Raw genomic sequence first — 15815 nt, 5'->3', positions numbered from 1 at the left:
TCCATGATGGTTTTCTTATATTATAGAGAACATATGTATTTGCTCTTTTGTGATTGACACATTTGATTGAGCATAATGGATTCTCTTTGGGACCACTTGGTTGTCCATGGCATAAGTTTGTTCTTCTTAATAGATAATAATCTTCTATGGAGAATAAGTAATACAGTTTCTTTAACCATTTTTCTATGGGAGCACATCTGGAGTGTTTCCATGTCTTTGCTATTGTAGATTGTGCTGCTGCAAATATTGGCTTAGAGATCTTCTTCCCATATGCAGATTTCCTTTCTATTGGGTATATTCCTAGGAGCGAGCGGGAGGGCTGTATCATAGGGCAGGTTTGTTTGCAAATTCTCCAAGCTCTCTCCATACTGATTTCCACAGTACTTGTAGTAGCCTACACTCCCACCAGCAATGAAAGAGGCTGCCTTTCTTCGTACATCTTTGCCAGCAGGTGTTGCTACTGGAGTTCTGAATGTAGGCCAGTCTCACTGAAGTTAGGTGATACTTCAACATGGTTTTCAATTATATCTCTCTGATGCTTGAGAGCCTGAGTATCTCTTCATATGTCTGTTAGCCATGTGAATCTGTTCTTTTGAAAAATGTCTGCTGAATCCTTTGCCCATTTGTTCACAGAATGTTTGTTTGTTTTTTATTGTCCCTGGTTTCTTTAGCTGTTTGTACATCCTAAATATTAGTTCCCTATCACTTGTGTGTTGTGCAAATATTTTCTCTGTTTCTGTTGGTTACCTCCTCCCTTTGTTCATTTGTTTCCTTTGCTATACGAAGAAGCTTTTTAGTTTGATGAAGACCCATTTATTCATTTTGGCTTTGATTGCCTGTGCTTTTGGTGACTTTTCTAAGAAGTCTTTCCCTGTTCCTACACCTTAGAGTGTGCTTACTACATTTTTCTTTAAAGCTTTGATGGTCTCTGGGTGTAGATTTAGGTCCTTGACCCATCTAGAGCCAATTTTTATAATGTGACAGTTGTGGTTCTTGCTACTTTCCTCTGCAGCTGCTATACAGTTGTCACAACAGCACTCATTGAATAGATCCGGATTTTTGCTTGGATAGTTTTCAGCTTTCTTGTCAAAGATTAGTTGACCCTACATGTGTGGACTCCCTTCTGGTGTTTGTATTCTGTTCCACTGATCACCTTCTCTGTTTCTGTTCTGATACAAGAGTGTTTTGATGACCACTGATCTGTATTTGTCTTGAGGTCTGGAATTGCTATTCCTCTCAATTGGCTTTTTATTTTTCAAGATAGCTTTGGCTATTCCTGGTCTTTTGTGATTCCAAATGAACTTTGCTATTTTTGTTTCTATTTCTGAGAAAAATGTTGTTGGGATTTTCATTGGGATTGCATTGAATTAGAATATCATTATTGGTAATATGGTCATTTTGATGATGTTGATCCTGCCAATCCAGGAACATGGTAAGTTTCTCCATCTTTCAAGATCTTCTATTTACTTCTTAAGTGTTTTATAGTTTTCTTCATAGAGGTCTTCCACATATTTACGTTGCTTAATTCCTAGGATTTTAAGGCTCCTCTCTTCTATGTTAAAGGGTACTATACTAACAATTTGTTTCTCAGCCTTAGAATTGTTTGTGTACACCAGTGCCGTTGACTTGTGCCCATTAATTTTTTATCCTGCTACTCTGCCAAAGTCTCTTCTGAGTTCCAATAGTCTCTTGGCTGAGTCCTTGGTTCTTCTAGATAGAGAATCATGTAGTCTGCAAGTAGCGATAATTTAACTTCCTCATTTAAAACTTGGATTGCTTTAATTCTTCTCTGATTGCCTCGTGGCTCTGGCAAGGACTTCCAATACTATAGTGAAGAGCAGTGGTGACAGTGGGCATCCCTGTGTAGTTTCTGACATTAGTGGGTAGGTTTCCAATCTTTCCCCATTTAGTACGGTGCTGCTATATTGGGTTGTTCATGAATTGCCTTGATTGTGTTGTGGAATGTTCCTTCTATGCCTGTCTTACTTAGGGTTTTCAGCTTGAAGTGTGCTGGATTTTACCAAATGCCTTCTTTGCATCTGTTGAGAGGATCGTGGTTTTTATTTTTAATTTGTTGATCTGATGTGTCACATTTCTTTATTTGCAGATGTTGGATCATCCATACATCCCTGCACACGTGGTCGAGTGAATGATTTGCCTGGTGTGCTGTTGGATCTGGTTGGCTAGTATTTTGCTGAGGATCTTTGAATCTATGTTCATCAAGAATATTGGTCTGTAGTTCTCTTTTTCTGTTGTTTCTCTTTCTAGCTTTGGTATTAAAGTGATATTGGCTTCATAGAAAGAGTTTCGAAAATGTGCCTCTCTTTCTATTGCTTGGACAAGCTTGTGGAGGCTTAGGGTAAATTCCTCTTGAAATGTTTGTTAGAATTCAGCAGTGAAGGCATCTGGTGTAGGACTTTCCTTGGTCAGGAGGGCTTTAATTACTGACTCAATCTCAGTGCAAGTGATAGGTCTATTTATATTAATGGCTTCTAGATTCAGCTGTGGTAGATTATATGTGTCCAAAGATCTATCCATCTCTTGTGGGTCTTCTGATTTGCTACAAATAGTTGCTTGCAATAGCTCCTGATGGGCAAGTGGAGAGTCTGTTTTGCTACTTTTCTTAACGAACCAGCTCTTTGATTCATTGATCTTAAGTATAGTTCTTTTATCTCTATTTGGCTTCTTCATTCCATTACTTTGTTTATGTCTTTTTTGCCTCTAATCTTACGATTATGCTACTGCTGTTTTTCCAGCTCCTTCCACTCTAGGGCTAGCCGATTTACTTCATGCTTTTCTAGTTTCTTGATATAGGCACTGATTGAAATGAATTTTTCTCTTAGCAACACCCTGATTTCCCCTTTGATTTCCTCTCTAACCCACTACTCATTTAGTAGCATTATTTATTCTCCATGTGTTTGCAAATCTTCCTTGGTGTTTTGAATTCTTGGTTTCTAGTTCATTTGATGATGCTCTGAGAAGTTGCTTGGTATGATTTTAAGTTTTAAAATTTGTTGAGGCTTAACTTGTGGCATATAAGATGGTCAGTTCTGGAGAAGGTTCCATGCTCTGATTGTAAACAAAAAAGTGTTTTCTCTGCCTGTATGATGAACCGCTTGATAGATATAAACTAAGTCCACTTGCTTTAGAGTTTGGTTGAGTTCTGTAATTTTTTCTTTGCTTAGTTTCTGTCTCTTTGGTCTGTTCATTGATGTTTATGAGTTGATAAGAACCCCCATGATCACCTTGGAGTCTATTTCTCCCATCAGAGTCATCAACATTTATTTCACATAGGTAGATGCTCTGACATTAGGCACATATACATTTATGATGCTGATATTCTTTCTGAATGCATCTTTGGATCATTATGTGGTGTGTATTTTCATCTCTTTGATATTCGTCACATCAAAGCCTATGTCATCTGATAAAAGAATGGCTACCCCTGCACGTTTTTCCTTACCATTCACTTGCAACATGTCTTTCCATCCTTTCACTTTCAATTAACTCTGATTTTTGTTGGTGAGATGTGTCTCCTGCAAGCAGCAGATAGATGAATTTTGTTTTTATATCTGATCCTGTAGTCTATGGCATTTGACTGATGAGTTTAAGCCATTTAAGTTCATAGTTATTATGGGTAAGGCGCAGTTTGGTCCTGTCATTTTAGCCTTGTTCTTTGATTGTGTCTTCTGCTAGCCTTTTAGTTGGATGATCTCCACATTTGCCTTTGCTTTTGCTGGTTGCTATTCCTTTTCTGGGCTGAAATTTTCTTTCTTCTAGAATCTGGAATATGTCATTCTATTATCTTCTTGCCTGTAGTGTGTCCCCTGAGAGGTCAGCTGTGCTGATCATTTATTTTGCTTCCTGTATAGGTCACTTCATTTTTTTTTTAATGTGCACAACTAAGCATTTTCTTTTTGTTCAATTAAAGAGAGCACGATCATCATGTGTTGGTGTGAAGTTCATTTTTCATCAACCCTGTTGAGAGTTTTTCAATACTCCTATACGTTGTTTTCCAATTCTGTCTCTAGGTTAGGAAAGTTTTCATTTATTATTTCATTAAAGACACTGTCGCGGGCACTGACAATTTCCTGCCCTGTGATTGGCCCTTTGCCCTTATTGGTGTGCCTTGGTGATGTTTAAGCTGATAGGATAGGATTGACATATAAGCCAGGGGCATGGGGGTGGGGGGCTTCTGCATAACGAAATTAATGGACTTAACAGTTTTAACAAAAGGTCTGAATAAAGCACCTCTGAGATGCTCTCAAGTGTCGGGTGATTTCTTCCATAGGACCATAGGACGGGAGACCCCAATAATACACCTTAATCCCAACTTGTCCTGTGTCTTCTGGAACTCCCATAACTCTTATGTTGGGCCTTTTAATCATATCTTTTAAAACTTGGATACTTGTTTTAGTTTAACCCATCTCTGCTTCCAGCTTTGTGCTTGTTTATTCATAGTGATAGGAAATATCTTCCAATTCTGAGATTCTGCTGCTTCATTCATTCTATTTTTGATACTCTCCACTGTAGTTTGAATTTGCTCCACTGGGTTCTTAATTTGATTCATTGTCGGTATTTCCTGTGTAACATATTCCTTAAATTCCTTGAACTCTTGTATGTTCTTCTCATTGTGGCTCATGCACTTTAGAAATGGGTTTTCTGAATTCTCTGTCCCCCATTTTCTCAAGGTCTTCCTCAGTTAACTCTGAGAGTGGTAGAAACTTTGGCTCCTTTTCTGGAAAGTCTTCAGTAATGTTCATAGTGCCTCTGATTTTTCCTTTTGCCATTGCCATTCTGGTTGGTAGGTTCTTCTCCTTAGTGCAGATTCCTAAAATGAATTATCTGCAGGTTTCCGATTGACATCTACATTCAATCAGGGTGCTGGATTAGGAAAAGGCCAGTTATCCTGAATAACAAGTACACAAAGAAAACAAACAAACAAAAAACCCCAAAACAAAGAAACCCTACATTACCTAATTCATTGGGTTACAGGATTTGACTTGGCTTGTTTCTTTGGCTTTGGTCCAGGGAAGCCCAATAACATAGTCTTTGTATGATTCATTTTTCTCAGTATCAGCTATGTATACAAAGGACACCGTGGTTCTTTCTGAGATTGACTATATAGTAACAGGAGCACCAATTTCCATGTGAACAAGAGACTCCCTTTGTGAGTATACTTGATGTGTAGAGAGTTTGGTTTCATTATTTTCCTGGACAAAGTCCTTGGTGCTGAGATTGATGATATAGCTCCTCCTTGTTTTACTGTCACACCTGAGTCTTATTGGGGCTTGGCAACAATTGCTTTGGCTAGAGACAGTGTGGCATCCATGATCCTTCCTCATGTAATAGAGTTCCAAATGATGTTTTGGCCTATAAAACCAACATCCCCAATCTTGAGACTAGAGCACATGAAGTTGATCCCAGTTTTCTCATCTAGGATTTACACAAGACATGCTGAATATTTACTCTATAGGATATAATACTAGAGCAGTGGAATACAGATAGGTACCATTCTATATCCACCAGGCTGATGACAGTGGCACTAAGAAACCTGAAATGAATGGCTAGATCACTGCCCATTTCTGGCACTGAGAAATGGTGCCAGGAGGTACAAGATCTTATATCAGACTGTATGCCACCATACCTTTCAAATAATTCAAAATATTCTTTTAAAATAAATTAGCATAGCTTTTCCAATACATCTACCCAGAAAAAGTCCATCTTGAAATGGATTAATGAGGCTTCAAGTGCATGTAGGCATCTCGTTGCTGGACAAATACACTAACAACTGGAATACAGGTTCTCTGGTTAGTGACTCATGTTCATTTGATGAAGGCATTCCCATTTACAATTGCAGACCTGTAATGGACTGGGGATCTCAGTGGGAAACCATGAAAAATCATTAATTTTTGCCTGACAATGAAAAGAAAATGGAAATTTTCATTGGGGGGATTAGTTAGCCACTTCCTTTTTTTTTTTAAGATTGATTTAATTATTGGAAAGTCAGATATACAACGAGGAGGGATACAGAGAGGAAATCTGCTGACTCACATCCTAAATGGCCACCATAAACAGAACAGAGCTGAACAAAAAGACTCCTCCAGGTATTCCACATGGGTACAGGGTCCCAAGGCTTTGGGGAATATTTACCTGCTTTCCCAGGCCACAAGCAGGGAGCTAGGTGGGAATCAAAACCAGCCACTGCAAAGGTTCAAGCTGAGTTGATCCAAAGGCTGCAACCAGGAACCAGGTGGTTCCTCCAAATTTCCCATGTGGGTGGAGCACTCCAGGGGCTTTCCAGGAGCATTCCAGGATGGCTTTGGGCCATCCTCTGCTGTTTCCAAGATCACCAGCAGGATGCTCTCTGTTTGGAAAGCAGGGCTTCCAGGATAGAAACAGTACCCATAAGGGATCTGCACGCATGGAAGGAATTTACCTGCTACGCTATTGTTCTTGGCCCAAAGTACAATAAATATTTAATCATACCATTACTCAGCATGTTAGAGACATACTGTATATAGCAGTTAATTCCCAGTGTGATGAAGTTTACATGCTAACTCCATGAATCCGATTTTACAGAGCAGAGAGGACATAGATTATTTTGCCTTGGGGACTGACTTGTTCCACTAAGCTTAAGGTTTCCTGCTGTGTCATTTTGCTGCAAACCCTAAGATCTTAGTATTTTTATGCTTGAATATTCCTTGCAATAAATGTAGCACATTCTCTTTTTCCAGTTATTAGCTGATACACCTATGGGCTGTGTAAAAGTGGTGGTTGTTATAAATGATGCTGCTAAAAGCATGGGGTTGTTGGTCAGTATCTAATGGGCAGAATTCATTTCATTCGATATATTTCTTGTAGCAAGTGGCTGGGCTATTTCATTGCACCCCTCACACTGATTTCCATCACACTTTCAATATGCTTGAAACATACCACTTTCTATTCCCACCAACCATGGATTAGGGTGCCTATCCCCTGTCAGGAATAACTGTCAGTCAGGTTGTTAGGAAACTTCTGTGCTTAAGTCACCCTTGCCAGGTTTTTATTTCATGTTCTTGTGCTGGAGTATGTGATTGTAGCTTCATGTACAAACTGTCACTTTTAATTCCATCATTTAAATAATATTTGTTACTGCGCTTAGCCATTTTCTTTTTTTAAAAAATTCATTTTTATGAGAAAGTCAGATTTACCTAGAGAAGCAGAGATAGAGAGGGAGATTTTCTACCTACGGGTTCAATCTTCAAGTGGCTGCAATGGCCAGCAAGAGCCAGGAGGAAGGAGTTTCTTCTAGGTCTCCCATGTGAATGCATGCTCTTTAGGGTTTCGGCCATCGCCCATTGCTATTCCAGGCCACAAGTAGGGATCTGGAGGAGAAGTGGAGCATTTAGGTTTCATATGGAACCCCGATGTGTTCGAGGTAAGGATTTTAGCCACAAAGCAACCATGCCAAACCCAGCCCTTTTCTTGGGAATGTTGTTTGGTTCATGCTGCTTTGGCGTTTCTTCATTCTTTTGTGCATGCTGGATGTTAGTCCACTCTCTGTTTTGCCATGAACAACATTTCCTCCCATGCTGCTGCTGCCCATTTACGTTCTTGAACATCTACCCCAAATGCAACAAGTGCTTAACCTGATATAATCCATTTGTTCTGTTGCTTCAATTTTCTATGCCTTTAGAGTACAGTCCTTCCTTATATGTCTTTAACTACACCGTTGTCTTTGCCAAGTGCACATCCAGTACTTTGATGCTGTCATATTGTTTGTTTATTTAGTTCCTTTGTTTGATTTAAGGGTTGAATTTTAGTAAGATGAGAAACAGGGTGTTGTTTCTTAGTTCTGTATGTATATATCCATTTTACCAAGATGATTTGTTGAAACAACTGTGTTTGCTCCCTGGTCCATTTTTTAGATTCATTGATTTTATTTCCTCTGACTTTGCCAAACTCTCCTATGAGAATTTAGAGGAATGGGAGTGTTTATTTTTTTATATATTGTTTATTGTTATTGTTATTCATTTTATAGTCTATATTATCACTGTAGTGTAGATATTACGTAACAATTGCAGCTTGTTAATGTTAAAGGTAACATTAACATTTGGCATTTTAAGTGAATCATGACATCGCGCCATGAACTTACACCACGAGGTGGGGAGGGACACATACTCAATCTCCCCTTTGCTCTGGGAATTGCCAGGGGGGTAAATTTGGCGTGAGTGGGGGGGGGGGTCTCCCGGAGAGGGAGGCAGCTGCCAGACAAACTTTTTGATTGCATTGAAGTGGTCTCTAGTTTCTGCGCGAGTTCATCAATATCCTCGCCAGAGGCCCCGCCTGACTGCCTGAGTCTGAGTATTCTTCACTACTATCTCTGCCTTTTAAGGAAGCTTCTTCCTGCATTGAACAAGTTAAATTGCCCGTGTTTCTAACACCTCTGATCCTCGCTAACCTGCAAACTTGACTGATTATTAAATCATGAAATTGAGTTAACCACGAACTTGAATGGGCACTAGACCCCAACACTGAATGGGCCATAAACGCGATTGAGCGGTAAATGCGATTGTTTCTTTATAAAGATTTATTTTTATTATTATTTTCTTTTGGAACGGTGAATATACAGAGAGAAGAGACAGAAAGGAAGATCTTCTGTCTGATGATTCACTCCCCAAGTGAGCGCAACGGCCAATACTATGCTGATCCGAAGCCAGGCGCCTCCTCCGGGTCTCCCACGTGGGTGCAGGGTCCGAAAGCTTTGGGCCATCCTCGACTGCCTTCCCAGGCCACAGGCAGGGAGCTGGATGGGAAGTGAAGCTGCTGGGACTAAAACCGGCACCCATATGGGATCCCGGGGCGTTGAAGGCAAGGACTTAAGCCGCTAGGCCATGATGCCAGGCTGATAGCCTCTAAATCTTTATCATTATTTTCCTGGGTAAATAATGCAAGGCTAACACTAAAAGAAAGAATATTAACATGATGAGCTGTATGAATTTGTTGTGTCAAGGCAGTCGCTGAAGCTACAAGACATCCAATAAGGGTAATAAAGGCAATGAGACCTAAAGATAAGGAACCCACAAAGCGTTTAGGACAGGATAAAGCTGTAGAAATTTGGTCCAGTGCATACAGGCAATATGAGGGTTTACTCAAGATAACCAAAGTACCAGGCATCAGGGAAGAATTAATACAATTAGAAACAATGCACTTGATACAAATAACAGCATATACAGAGTCTTCTCGGGAAAGAGAGAGGGAACCTAAGGGTCCATCTGTAAGTTATTTATCAGGCCTTTATGTAAAATAGCTTGAGTCTTGTGTAGTGATGTGTTCAGTGGTAGAGTATGTCACTAGACATATCAGTGACATGCCCACAAGGCAGTTGTTGATCTTCTGTACACACTAGACCTTTAAGATATTTTCAGGTGAAAGTATCTCTTCTCAGTAGGAATAGCAATTTGGGTAGTGAAAGTGTGCTCTATTTTTTTGGCCAGGGAGAGGCAGGAAGGAGAGATAGCACCAGGATTCCTCTTGGTACCTAGCTCACTACTATACCTCTGGGCCTCTGGGAATGTGGGCTGTAGAGGCAGTCTTTGGGAAGGTTTTTTTTTTTTCTTTTTTTTTTTTTTTTTTTGCAGTAACTCTAGCTGAGAAAAAAGGACATAAAAACTAAGATCTTTCATGTGCCCATGTTACATCTAAACTCAAAGAACATTGATGTTGAAAAAACTGTAAAAAAAACAAACACACAAGGCCCGGCGCGGGTGGCGCAAGTGGTTAAAGGTCCTCGCTTTGCACCCCAGGGATCCCATATGGGCGCTGGTTCTAATCCCAGCAGCCCCGCTTCCCTTCCAGCTCCCTGCCTGTGGCCTGGGAAAGCAGCAGAGGACGGCCCAAAGCTTTGGGAACCTGCACCCGCGTGGGAGACCCGGAAGAGGCTCCTGGCTTCGGATCGGCATAGTATCAGCCCGTTGCGCTCACTTGGGGAGTGAGTCATTGGACGGAAGATCTTCCTCTCTGTCTCTCCTCTCTGTACATCCACCTTTCCAATGAAAAAATAATAAAAATAAATCTTTAAAAAAAAAAACAACAAACACACAAGCATATCATTTCCTTTTTTTAAGTAGAGAATCATACGCATAAGATTTCAAGCAATTTTAGCTAAAAGGCATACAGCAAGGCAGACAGAAGAAGCCACCACAATCACTCAAATTTTAAAACACTAATAGCTCATAAAGACATCTCGTATGGACCCTGACTCAAGAAATTATGTTGCATCCAGTCCTTTTGAGTCTTAGATCAGCACTCAAAACAAACAAATGTAGATGATAAGATAGCTGTGTATAGGGAGATATCATTGCCAATCCTGCAAGCCAGGAAGTCAGGATTGGCATCTGGGCAGAGTAAATCATCTAGACAGAACATAGGATGGCCATTACCCACTCACTGAGGCCTCCAGAAATGTGGTAGAGTCCAAGAGAGTTCATGTCATATAAAGTTATGATTTACTAAGCAGTCTTTATAAATCAAGATTGATGATAGCACTACCTGTTAAAAATTAGTAAGGGAAAGTCAACAATGATAATTTAGTCTGACTTGAAACCCTGAGAGAAAAAAAAGGTCATTATTGAAGACTGATTTTAGTTATCCCAAAAATACAAATTAATCTAAGAGATATACACTAAACGGCCTGGACATATTTGCTAAACTGTAAACATTTATTCTTTTCAGGCTTGTTGGCCTGCATTCCATTATTGTTAAGTATTACCTGTCCTGAAACCTTCGTAAATACAGAAATTTGAATTCGACTTTTGTGACAAAATCTTTTTTGTAGTAGTAGCATTTTGATATGACCAAATTTTGCTCCACTTGGCATCTAACAGTATCTTCAATATTATCCAAAAACATATTCAGTCATTATATCTACTAAATGAAACTTTTGAATTTTTAGATGCATATCAAGGATGTCAAGACTTATATCTATCTGAAATAGAATCTCTTCATATAAAGTAATATATATTAGATTCAATTACTGGCATTAAGTGAATACTTAAATAACTATAAAGTAAGTCCTTAGCTTTTATCAAGGTTAAGCACCGTAAACATACTTAAAGACAGAAAACACAAAGACCACCTCAAAATAAAATTTTATTATATTTCTGAGACACTTCAACTGTCAGGTTTGGAGTTAGCTGGAGCTAACTAGAAAAAAGTGATCATTAATTAGATAAAAACATTCAAGAGATATTATAATAACATGTGATTTTAAACTTTGTTCCTGTGACAGAGGATCAGATTTTATTTCCATAAGTCAGTGATGAACTTTATAGGAAATGCTGCAAACAGTATTGAAAGACTATGATTAATTATATTACATATAAATCATGTAAGATGTATCCCTTTCATATCCTCCATGGCTTTCCCATCCCTTCTTCAACAAACTTTATCCTGTAAATATGTTTTTCTCTCTTCAGCACTGCAGTCTAATATAGCCTTTTTCCTGTAGCACAGAATATTTAGCAAGAAACTCTCTTTTATCCAAGAAACTCTCCTTTATAACCTTTTTCACTAAAAACACATTTGTATACTTGCATTTATTCTTTATCTAAATATAAAGACTAGCAGATAAAAGGATATGAGTGCGTCTCATAGCTGGACAAAAATTTAACAGTGAATTAGATGTTACATTTATACCAGTTTATATGTGGTGTAAATGTTATACTTTTAATGCAATGCCTTTAACAATCCCTTAAGAGTTATATTGGGCCCAGCGCGGTGGCGCAAGTGGTTAAAGAATTATATTGATACAGATCAAAAATCCAAGATAAAGATTTAACAGAGTTTTTAAAAGAGATGTTAATTTTGTACAAACATTGCTTATAAAGCACAAACTAAACTGTGGGCCCAGTTTTGTTTATTTCGAACTCCACCTCTCTTGAAAAAAAAAGGTTGCGGAGTGAGGCTTGACAAAAAAAAAAAAAAGTAAAAATGTCCTGGAGAGGGCCTGGCGCAGTGGCGCAAGTGGTTAAGGTCCTCACCTTGCACGCCCGGGATTCCATATGTGTGCCGGTTCTAACCCCGGCAGCCCCGCTTCCCTTCCAGCTCCCTGCCTGTGTCCCCGGAAAGCAGTCCAGGACGGCCCAAAGCTTTGGGACCCTGCACCTGCGTGGGAGACCCAGAAGAGGCTCCTGGCTTCGGATCAGCATAGCATCGGCCATTGCGCTCTCTTGGGGAGTGAAACATCGGACGGAAGATCTTCCTCTCTGTCTCTCCTCTCTGTATATCCGCCTTTCCAATAAAATAATAATAATAATAAATCTTTAAAAAAAGAAAAATGTCCTGGAGAAATTGCACTGGTGCAATGAGTAGCCTAACAAAGAAGGGTGGGGAAGTCAGGGAGAGTCAGCAACTCACCAAATTGTGCTCAAGTCTCTGTTTGCCCTGGTTGGAGTTCATTTTTGCCCTCTGGGTTTCCGCTTGTAGTTTACCACTTTTTCTGTCCGTTTCACTGTTGTGTGCTACCTGCCTCAGTCCTGCTGACACCTGGGTATTTCCCACTGCTTTCCCCACAATTTTCATCATCTTGCCCTCTCTTCTACTAATTCTGTCCCCTTCTCACCTCACCCTCAGTTGCTTCAGCCTGCCACAATTCCCCTTCTTGTCCCAACTATGTGATGCATTCATATAAAACCAGAATGTGTTCATTGTCAATAAGCTCAGGACATGATTAAAAACACCGAACTAAGAAACAAATTTATGAGCTAAAATCAATGCTGTTCAAGGGCATTTGAAGTTAGTGAGGCTTGTCTGTTGCCCTATCATTTGTTCAATTCTGGAGAAAGTGTCATGAACTGATGAAAAATATGTATTTCTGTGTTCATGGGGTGAATGGTTCAGCAAATGTCTACCAAGCACTTTTGTTTTATTGTCTCTGTGAGTTCTATTGTTTCTCTGTTAAATTTCTGTTTTATTGATCTGTCTATTGGTGTTAATGCAGTGTTGAGGTCTCCTAATATGATTGTATTTCCATCCCCTTAAATCCATCAGGAATTGCTTCAATAGCTGGGTTCATTTGTTTATGGTGTGTAGATATTTTAGTGGTAAATATTTCCTGCTGGAATGTTCCCTTCAGCAGTATAAAGTGTCCATCTCTGTCTCTTTTGATGTTTGTCACATTGAGGTCTGGGTATTCTGAGATTAGAGCAACTGTTCTGGTCTTTTTTTTTTTTTTTTGTCATCTTTTGGCATAAAATCTCTTCTTCCATCCCTTCACTTTCAGTTTCCTTGCAACCTTTTTGCTTTGGTGGATCTCTTGGAGGCAACAGACAATTGGATTGTTTGTTGATTCATTCTGTTAATCTGTGCCTTTTGATTGATGAATTTATGGCATTTGTGTTTAGAGTTAATATGGAGAGATTGCGATTTTGACCTGCCATGAGCATGTGTAAGTGTGAGAAGATGTATCTTCATCTATTAGTGTCTCTGATTAACTGTCTTTCCTCATGTGGACATTAGTGGGGAGGTCTTCCAATTTGCCAACTTTGATTTTGGTTTTGATTTTTTTCTTGATTTAGCACCTTCCTAAGGATTTTCTAGAGCTGGTTCCGTGCTGGTGTATTCTTGGTCCTATTGACATTGTTCAGGTTTGTCTGTTTGATGAGTTGCTGACTTTCATTCTGATTGCCTTCCATTTCTGATAGTCTGTCCTCTGTTGTGTTCATTCTCTTAGTTAGTGTCTCAATTTTGTGCTCTAAGTGAAGGATTCCATTTTTGACTTTTTGCTTCTGCAATGACATGATTTTTGAATTCCTTGAACTCTTCCCAGTGCTTCTCACTGTTTCTAATGAATTTTATCATTACTTTCCTAAATTCTGTATGTGGTATCTCTTCAATATCTTCATCTCACATCTCAGAGCTTGAGATTAGTTTTTGGTTGTTTTAGGCGGAAGTGCTGGTTATTTTGTCTGAATCATTACTTTTTCTGATACTTCTCTGCATTGCTTTGTGGTTTCTTGTCATTTTCAGACTTTTGCCTCTGACTTGCTTGTCCACACACTCGGTCCTTAGTGCTGTAGCCTAGAGTGGATGTGGTCCAGTTACTGCTGCATTGGAGTGCAGGCCGAAGTATAATTCTCTTTGCTCTATTTTGTGAAAGAAGGTGACAGTGGGGTACTAGGCATTTTCATTGTCCCTGGATTTATATCTCTGTATCATGGTTCCACTGCAGCTTGTTGGCTAGGTGTTGTCTTGCGTGTGCCCTCAGAGTCAAAGAGCAGGTGAGAAACTTTGTATCCTTGAGGGTTCTTGTCTTGCTCTGGGTAGATTTAGAGAGTACAGTTCAATTTTCCTCTACTCCCCCAAAGGTGCCCTTTTGGGAAGTGGGCTGGAACCCCAGCTTAGCTGCCACCTCTGCCCAGACTGGTAGCCACTATGTTCAGTCACACTGCTCCCTCTGAGGCCTGTTTTGTGCATCAGGGAATTCCTCCAGAACCTCCAGCCACCCCAAAGAGGGTCAGGACACTCTGTGGTTCCAATCAGAGCAATTTCACTCCACACACCCTCTCAAAGATGCTTGCCTGTGGGAAGTGGACTGCTGGGTCCCCCAGTTGGCCACTGCCTCTGTCCAGGTCAGCAGGCTCTATGTTCAGTTGAACCACCACCCCTGAGGCCTGTGCTTCCCAGTAGGGAATCTGCCTGAGCCACCATCTGTCTAATGCTTCTAGCAGGGTCAGGGCACTCTATCGGCTCCAGTGATGGAGATTCTACTCACTACACTGTCTTAAAAGTGCTTCTCTTTTGGGAAGAGAATGGCCGCCACCCTGCCCAGGTTGGTAGCCTCTCTGATCAGTTCCACCACCACCTCCAGGGCCTCCAGCACTCCTGTGGTCTGCCGCTGCCACTGGTGGGGGTTACTTGCAAAAGGTCCTTCTAGCTGACTTTGTCTTCTGTGGATCGGATGAGACTTCATCTGCCATTCCCTCTGCCTGGGATTGTGACTAAACAAGTTTCACACGGGGTGTTGCCATTTCTTTCTTTTTCTTTCTTTCTTTCTTTTTCTTGCTTTTTTTTCCTTACTGTTCCTCTGAGCTTTGTGAATCTTCTTAATTTAACAATGTCTAGGGACCTTCCTGCTCCTCTTCCTGCAATGCTACTATTCCTGGTTTAATCCTGCTCCACGTTTGGTGCCTCTCTGTGCACCCTACCTTACACCAACTCTCCGTGGTTGGCCATCTTGGCCCTCCCCCACCTATCACTATTAACTCAGAATGTAATGGATTAAATTCAACCATGAAGTGCCATGAATCAATGGCCTGGCTCACAAAAACCAACCTGTCTGTGAGGTTACAAGTGACACATCTCGTCACATAGATTTGTACTAACTGAAATTGAATGATAGAAAAAGATATTCTAAGATAATGGAAAGAAAAATGACCTGGTGTTGCCATTTGCATATTAAACACTATAGTTGTAAACAAAAAAAATTAAACAATTTGAAGAAGGACACCACATTACCAGCACAGGATTCATTCAGCAGAAAGAAATAAACAAAACAAATGAACATACACCAAATGCAAAGAAGCCTAGCCCTATGAAACCAATATTAATGGATTTTAAAAGGAGACGTATATTACAATGTACCAACAGTGAAGAACCTAAACATACAGTTAACATCAATAGACAGATCAAAAAGATGGAAACTCAGCAAGGAAAAAAAAGGTAATTCACACGCTAGAGTCAATGCACTTTCTAGGTTTCTAGGTTTCTATACAAACCTTTAGCTTATAAACAGAAAATACACACTTTCTTTTATTAGTGCATGGCACTTTCCCCAT

This window comes from Ochotona curzoniae, unplaced genomic scaffold (genome assembly GCF_017591425.1).
Source record: "Ochotona curzoniae isolate NIBS_2020 unplaced genomic scaffold, NIBS_Ocur_1.0 contig_4377, whole genome shotgun sequence".
Taxonomy (NCBI): Eukaryota; Metazoa; Chordata; class Mammalia; order Lagomorpha; family Ochotonidae; genus Ochotona; species Ochotona curzoniae.
The sequence above is the reverse complement of the archived record's forward strand: the minus strand, read 5'-3'. Positions refer to the sequence as shown.